Source organism: Clytia hemisphaerica, unplaced genomic scaffold (assembly GCF_902728285.1).
Source record: "Clytia hemisphaerica strain Z4C2 unplaced genomic scaffold, Clytia hemisphaerica genome assembly, whole genome shotgun sequence".
Taxonomy (NCBI): domain Eukaryota; kingdom Metazoa; phylum Cnidaria; class Hydrozoa; order Leptothecata; family Clytiidae; genus Clytia; species Clytia hemisphaerica.
This window is the reverse complement of record NW_027103918.1, coordinates 1075489-1084554: the sequence shown is the minus strand read 5'-3', so window position 1 is coordinate 1084554 and position 9066 is coordinate 1075489.

The window sequence follows — 9066 nt, the reverse complement described above, 5'->3', positions numbered from 1 at the left end:
AATCAACTCAAATGAAAAACTTTCAATACACAAATCCACACACATGTTTTTCTCAAGAATTATTTTGAGCGGGAAAAAAATTATAATTGCAAATATTGACACTTTTCTTTTATTTGGAGTTAGTGCACAAAGGTTTCTAGACGACTAAAATTGTTCCCTTTATTACTTTTTGCTTTATTTCTACTGTGTATGAATTAGTCGTCTAGCTTGCTAGACTAATTTGTTGAGAAAAAGCATCACACAAAATGAATATCTAACACTAATGATCGCAACTTTGAGAGTTTTTTTGTGTAAATAAAGAAGTTACTGATTCTATGTAAATTGTAATTTCTTTTGGAAATTTCACAACGCCTCTGACAAATTTTTTGAAGGCACTGAAAGTAATTGGGTCGGACATGATGTCCGACTAGAACCGATTTGGGTCGGACATTTCAGCAATTGGGTCGGACAATGTCCGATGTCCGACCGTTATTTCGAGCCCTGCGGAGAAATCAATCAATATGACTTTTGGAGATTCATCTACAAATACAAATCATTATATTTGAAACCAAGTAATGGTCTTTCTTCTTGGTAGAAAAACACATTGTCTAAATGTAAAAAAACTGTATTAACTGATTGAAAAGCATCTGAGAGGAAGCCTCTTTGAAGGGACGCTTAAGACCCCTCTGAAAAGTGCTATGAACTTGAAATTTTGACCAGTATATCTACATATATTGACATCTCTCACGTTAATTCCCAACGCCCGTCTTAGGGATAGCATTAAGTTTATTACCATTTTCCATCGAAAACGACCAAAAACATTGCCAAAGCCAGAGGCCAAAACAATAAATATTTTTAGTCAATTGGACATCATGTCCGACAGAAATGAAATCCTGTTGGTCAAACTCAAAATCCTGTAGGTCATTTAGTGTATATTTTTTCTAAAATTATGCAGTCTTGAAAGTTACGGATAAAGCGAGTAGGTAAAATAAAAGTTACCTTGGAACAGTTTGTTACTGTAACAGATGAATTGATTCGATAGTGATCTTAGAAACACCCTTGGAAGTTACGAAGAAAGCAAGTTAATAAAAGTGATCTTGGTAACACTCTTGAAAGTTATGAAGTAAGCAAGCCGATAAAAGTGATCTTAGAAACACTCTTGAAAGTTATGAAGTAAGCAAGCCGATAAAAGTGATCTTAGAAACACTCTTGAAAGTTATGAAGTAAGCAAGCCGGTAAAAGTGATCTTAGAAACACTCTTGAAAGTTATGAAGTAAGCAAGTTGATAAAAGTGGTCTTAAAAACACTCTTGAAAATTACGAAGAAAGCGAGTCGATAAAAGTTAACTTAGAAACACCCTGAAAGCTACAAAGGAAGCGATTATTAAAAGAATAGGCTAAGTAAGAGACAGGGGTGTAAGAGATTTATTTTCAACTCTCAAGTTAATGGTTTATTACTTTTTTCATTCGGACATCATGACCGACACAAAAGATTTTCAGTCGGTCAAATGGCTTTTTCAGTCGGACATTGACTGATGACTGACGCTTATTTGCAGCCCTAAGCGCGCGATCCGAGGATTGAGCTGAGAACGCTGGCAGAATGCCCGCAAGCTCCCGCGCAGGTGCAAACTTCAAAAAACTGATTTTTGCAGCATTGGATACAAAGTCCAATACATTTCTTGTATATAACTTTAAAATTAACAATTAGGGCTATATTGTTAGTTACCACGCGAGTTACATCAACTCCACTGTGCAGCGCCCGACGAACGGTGTTTCAATGAATATGAATAATTATCAGAATATATTATGTGCTTAAATGTCAGTATTAGACTTTGAGTGCTTCATTGAAGATGAAAGAGGAGAAAGATAAAAAATAAGCTGGTTAATTTGGGGGATGTCCCAAACTCAAAATTAACCTGGCAGGTTTCATGCGTTTTCCTGTGGTATATATATACATGAAGACTCCCCGGATTGGCAAACATGAAGAAATAGAAGAAAAACTAAAAATTCACCCCCTGGAAAATATTTAGATTGTTTTATTTTGTTCAATCGCAAACACTTGTGAAAGTGCCAAATATTTTATTATTCAATCACGGCGATATCGATTGTTTTATTTTGTCCGATGAAAAAATTGCAGTACGATTGTTTAAAAAGAAGTATCCAATCAAATGAAGGTAAAGCACTTTCATCCAATCAGAAAGGATTCTTTGAAAAAATAACGCTTGCATCAAATTCCCGCTTTCGTTTGAGAACTACAGATATATGCATATTAACACTTAGTTTCCCATAAGGAGTATAACTGACACTGCATTTTATGAAATTGTGGGTTTTGGGGTACTGCGTGATTTTGGGGTGCAACCACCTGTAAAGATAAGAAAAAATTCATCCCTTAGAATCAACGATTGAAACAAATAAAGTTAAATGACTACTCGTTATCCAAGGCGCCGAAAAGCCATTAGTGCCTTGAAAGAGTAGGGCCAGTCATTAACCTTCATCATACACGGCAATCTCGTTGGTTGAAATTTAAAAAAGACACTCTGATGGAGCAAAATACAGAGCAACTGAGAAGAAGACACCACGTTTTTATTGCAGATTTCAATAGAAAAATTGCACAGGGAATACTTCTGTCAATGTGTATTATGTGTCAACTATGTAAGCATTTTATTGTGAATAAAAAAGAGGTAAGTATAGCCTAGCCTGATTGTCAGCTGTCAGGGGGCGTAAAAAGAATGTGAGAGCTTATTTGTATCAAAAGCAAAACACACAGATTTTACCAAGCTGCCCTCTACACTCGTAATGTAATTTTCCAGCGCATTTGTGTTGACAACTTGGTACGACAAGAGCGGGTGAAAATTTGAAAGCCTTCAGGCAGAAGCCAGTTGAAATTTCTGAAAGTTGAGTGAACATCAAAACTTATAATTTTGAATGCTAATACTTTTGGAAGTTACTTTTCATATGATTATGAAGTGAGTGTCGTGTTATCATTTTTAAGCGAGGGGTCCTTTTTTCGCACTGAGTAAGGCGGCAATCACAAATATTTTAATTTTGCGTCCTCCTTGGGTCTAAAAAGTGAGGCGGTCGGTCGGTCGTAAAAATTTTCGGGTTTCCATTTTTCCATCCATTTTTGGAGTGCATTCTTGGAGGAAACTGCCAGCCAGCCAGCAGCCAAAACAACCGCGTGTAATATGTGGTTTAAAATTATGACCTTTGAACACTGTGACATCCGACCCCAAAATGGCGCATGTAATGATAAAAAAGTCAAAATGCTGCGAATGCGCTAGAAATCACTTGCAAAAAATCTGCAATAATAAAATTTTTGAACGAAGGAAAGGTCATTGACAGAAAAAGTTTGACAAACTTACCGACACACCGACTCAATTCTACTCAATTTTCGAGAGTCGGTCGGGCGACGCGAAACGAAGATATTTGTGATTGCCGCCTAACAGTTACATCAATATGCCAAAAACATTTTGTTCAACCACCTTCACTTCAAGATAGGCCACCATAGAATGAACTTCCTTTTATAGGATGAACCATATTCATGTGGCTTTCAGCCTTGCACTCCATCGCAGAGCCTATTTGAGATATTTTACTAACTAGCCCAGAGAAAAATTTTAAACCTTTATTATTTGAATGCATGCCTTTTTAATACTCAAATATAAAAACATTAAAAAAGTTTAATTTGATCATTACCGTACATCCTGTGCCCAAGTTCAGGAGTTGCCATAAAGCCATTATGGTAATAACCGGGAGGGCACATTGCTATACATTGTAATTTGATCATTACACATTAGTAAAAAAGTCATTAAAATTGATTAGCCTCTGTGATGGAGTGCAAGGTTGAAAGCCACATGAATATGGTTCATCCTATAAAAGGAAGTTTATTCTATGGTGGCCTATCTTGAAGTGAAGGTGGTTGAACAAAATGTTTTTGGCATATTGATGTAACTGCCTAAAAGTAAAAACTAAAATTAGCGCAAGTTAAAATAGCTAAAAATACAAGAGGAAAAGGTCATAATGATAGCTACCTAAAGCTAGAAAATATATGGAAAAACCTACATAACATCAATTTTAAAAACTATTACGATAAGAAAAGTTTGACGGTCGGCAAAAAACTCTTTTCAAAAAATTTTGACAACAAAAAATGTAAAAACTCTGATCAACAAATTTGAAAAAAAGAAAAATTTGATCAAAAACATACAGAATTATTCAATTTCAAAAAACAGAAAAATAATATTATACCCCAAGCCTATAACTATACGATGATTTTGAAAGAAGATTCAAAAAAATTTCCATCACGTTTCGTCGCCATTTTGAAAACTTTGTTTTGATTTTGATCAGCTCTCAACTTTACGTGGCTAGCTCGGTCACGGAAATTTAAAAAATGGCGGGAAAAAGATACTAATCTATTTCTCGCTCAAAAATGACCGCCGTGTACGGACGGATGTATGGATGAAATTTATCTGGTACTCGATGTAGAAATTTTCTTCCGACACGCTAAAGAGTCTAGGTAATGTTCTAGTTGGTGAGTTGGGGAGTTGGGGAGTTGCTAGTTTCGAGTTGGGGAGTTCGTAAAACTTTATGGCGACCGAAAATTCTCTAATTTTAAACTAATGTACCAAACATATTATTGACTTTAAGATCATAAAAATATGGTAAGGTGCTGGCTAGCAAAGCCAAAATACTTAGTACTGTTATGTAATTGTCATAATGCTGACAACATGACACGTTCTTGTAAAAATATTGACAAAATCTTTAAATACAATAATTGTCAAACAAATTCCCCAAAAAATATTGATCATACTGCAAGTGATGCTTATTGTATAAAAAAGGATATAAGTTGACAGTCATCTTAGCCTCAAAAAATTCGTAGAGATAGCTTATAGAGCTCGAAAAATAATGACACTTTCTTTTGTCATTTTATCATTGGAATTGACACTTTTTAATAAAAATTTTGATCACATTATTATAAAATACAATGGTTCTAAAGTCACTTTAATCAAGAATTATATTTATATTCAATGTGATGCAGTAAATATATATTGATATGAATTGACAGTAGAAAATAGCTTTCCATGCTCTCAGCGCACGTGTTTAAGGCAAATAAGCATATCACAGGTGGTATGTATCTGTATTATACGTATTAATTAGATGTGTTATATATTACTCTCATGTCATTGCTCCCGAAGGGAGCCTATGTTGCTTCACGAGGCCGTGCTGGGGATCGAGCTGGCGAAAAATTGTTCAAGAACGGGACGATGTAACCTAGTGACCGCAGCATCTAAAAGATTGCCGTGGTGAGCTTTTAAGCTACAGTAGCTCGACCGCGCGATCAGATATTTTTTGGCGCTCCAAAGTCATAGCTTGGAATACAACAACACCGCGTGAACAGAAATTTAGCGTCTTTAGCGCTCCAATGTCATAGCTTGGAAAATACAACAAAAATCAACGAAGCAACTTGGGACCAGTTGGTTTCAGAAAGTAGAAGGTATAATCCCATAGACTGTTCTGCAACTTTGATAGTAAGTATAATACTATTTTATCAAAAGTAATGTTTCAGATAGGAAAAGTAATGTTTCAGATAGGACGTATGATTGAAAATTATTTTAAAGAATTTCCTTTTGCTTTGTATTCTTGTTGTATAATCAGGCTTCATCAGTTACTTTAACGACCCTGCCGGTGCACCCGACACCCGACAGTCGGGTGCTGTTGTCGGGTGTTCGAAGTTAGAAATTTCAACACCCGACAGTCGGGTGCACTTTGTCGGGTGCTATATCTTGGGCGCTCTTAACAACACCCGACATGTAACGGGCGGGCGGGCGGGCGGGCGGGCGGGCGATTTCCCGAGGGCGGAAAAACGGGTTCTTTTTGCTACCGCCCGACGCCCTGCCTGTAGCTGGGTGCACGGCATTTTTGACGAAATACTCTAATTACTCTCTCAAGGTCAGCCTCCACTTCCGCGCGCTGCGATCGCATATTTTTTAGCTTCAATCGTTTTGGCTTGGAAAAAAGATTACGTCATAAAAATGTAACGCACACTCGAAAAAGTGCGATCGAGAAACGCATGCAAGTGGAGACCGACCTTTCTCGTCAAACCAATTCTTTGGTGGCGGGTCAAACAATGTGAGTTCCGGTTCTCGGGCTTTGATGTTCTTGGGAGAAGTTAACGGATTAACGCTTTTCTTTTCTTTTTATTTATGGGTGATAAACGACGGTAAAACGACGAAACGACGAAGACAAATAGAGATGTTTCATCAATGATTCACTATCAACGCAAACTTCATTAAGGTAGGCTTTCAAAGTGCCCAGTAGAAAACTATTCTGCTCTGGGGTATTAAAGTTATCTAGGTACCTAGGTAGGTTTTCCCACTTTTACCTACCTGAAAATCGTGTGTCTTTAAATTTTTTAAGTAACGTTCAATTTGTCTGAGCTGAGTGAGTAACTTTGTCAACTGGACGCTATATATTACCTGGGTTTTCGTTTTGTAATGATACACTATATGTCGAATTTTTTGTTCAATCTATTTAGTGTACCACCACCATTCTTGTACAAGTAACCATTGCGTACATACAAAATGTTTGGATGGCTGGGGACAACGTGCGTGTTGCTCAAAAGAAGAAACTGGAACAACCTTTTTTTATTGATTAACAATAATTTAGACCATGTTCAAACCAGTTCAGACGTTACAGTTTCATGTCATATCGTTCCGGTATAGTTTCCGTGTTCATATTGGTTTCGAAACGTTTCGGAGCAAGAAAATGGAGCAGTTCCGTTCCGATGAAAATAGTGGAACAAAACCGTTTCGATCTGTTTTGCTTTGTATGTAACGTCTTCAAATTTTGGCGTTCACACGCTCACACAGAACCGTTTCTTTTCGGAACAATACGGAACCGTAACGTCTGAACATGGTCTTACAAACAATCTTTGAAATACATACAATTAAAAATATGTAAAATAATAATTTATAAGGCCATTTGATCATCAATAGATCCAACAATTCATTTCCCCTGTTTTCTTCCTGAGAAGGAGATAGAAAGTAGAAAGATTAACTAATAGACTACCGCCCTCTATTTTAAATCTCTTGTCTATCCACAGCTGTAGCATCCATTATGTCTGAGATTATAAAATCCCGATAAAATATTCTTAAAAATATCCTTAGATTAACCAATTTGAAAAAAGTCATTCCTGTCTCCACGCACTTACGTACGTCGTTAGTAAACTTACAACTAGCTTTTAATGCAGAATCACGTATCTACACAGACCATTAAGAGCGCCATGGAAATTACGTCATTCATGAAACTAAATATCAGATGAGATTGAGCCATTTATATTATGATATTAAAGGTAATATACGTCTTACCTGGCTAAACCAACACGTCAGCGTGTTTTGTCATCAGAATGTAAGACTAAAACGAAAAAAAAGAAGAGAGAAAAAGCGAGCGGAATGTCATATGCCTCAAACCTAAACACGGAGAAATAGATTGACCATCGAATGCAGGCTCGAATTTAAGAATATCAATTACAGTTCACCACACTAAAATGTAAATATCTAATTGATTACCTGTTTCGCTATTTGATTCGTTCTCTGTTTTGACTCTAAATAAAAAGAATGATGATAGATATTTAGTTGACATGAGTGGTTGGCTCCCGAAGGTAAAGGGTTAATGTCAGGTAAATGGCGTTTCTATCGATCACAAACGTAAAAAAACCTAGGATACACGGGACGAGGTTGCGCCCAAACTCGTTCCCAGAGTCACATGCATTCGCACTATTTAACTTTACTGATGGACGGGATACAATTGCTTCATGGATAAGAGAGCTCCCAGAATCATAAATCGTCTGCTAAAGTCAACCCAACTTCTAAAAAAACCCAGATAGTTCCGATTGCTGATCCGATTTACGCCGGCCTCTTTACGCCAGCAGTGACGAAAACATAGCGCCTATAAGGGCCGATGAGGTACATATAATTTGGCTGACGCCCACCACGGCATCGGCGAAGATGGCGGTAAACAGTATCGGGCGTTAAAGTCGCCAAAAATGTAAATCAGGCGGTGTCGGGTGTTGATCGTCGGGTGTTCTCACTAAGTTAAGAATTTAAGCACCCGATTGTCGGGTGCACTAATTGTCGGGTGTTTTCGCAAATTTAGAAATTTCAGCACCCGACAAAACACCCGACAGCACCCGACTGTCGGGTGCACCGGCAGGGTCGTTTACTTTACTGTTACTTTTGGGTAATTATTATCAAAAATTGGAAAAAACTTTGCATACCACCATTAACGAACCTTCTGTTTATCTCCAGGCGATGTCAATTGAATTCAATTGATCCAAATTTTCGTAATTGAACTATCAAATTTTATCAAACAGAATCAAACTATATATACAGATAGGTGTTTGGTTACTGAACCTGATCGAAGACGACCCTGTCGAACGAAAGAAATATTTCTATCCCCAGACAAACAAATTGCGCTGCCAGATAAGTGAACCATGCGGCTGGATAAGTGAACGTGTTGTCACGAGTTAACGTTCGGTCGACTAAGTTCGCATGAAAGCAGGCAGAATAGGGATGGTGAAATTGACGCCCATGTGTGATCGCCCAATTGTTTAAGTACGTCTCGCAGACCACGCGTTCAGTTGTCAGTCTGGGGTAAGTCTCAAAAAGTAATGTTAAAATCCTCGGACACGCAACAAAAATACCCCTGGAGTCCGGGGAATCGGCAGGGTCGTTCGAACATAATTCAACTTTACCAGAATCTTTTAGTTTCGTGACTGTTCGATTTGGTTGCGCTAATCTAACACCTATCGTTTGATAAAATGTTAGATTAGATTGGTACCCGTGAAAAGGGTAATTTGCATCATTTGCGGGAAACTTTACATTGCCTCCAAACTGCAGACCTTTCTTGGTCTGCACTTTGTCTAAGCTAAAATGTAAATTGTATGTTTTTGACTTTTGAATTTTTACAATTTTATTACCAGAAAGCTCTACTATTTGGAGGCGATACCAGTTTCCTTCCAGTGATTACCTTTTTTCACGGTAATCAAACAGTCTGATTGACATCACCTGGATATTTATTACAAATTATCTATTGA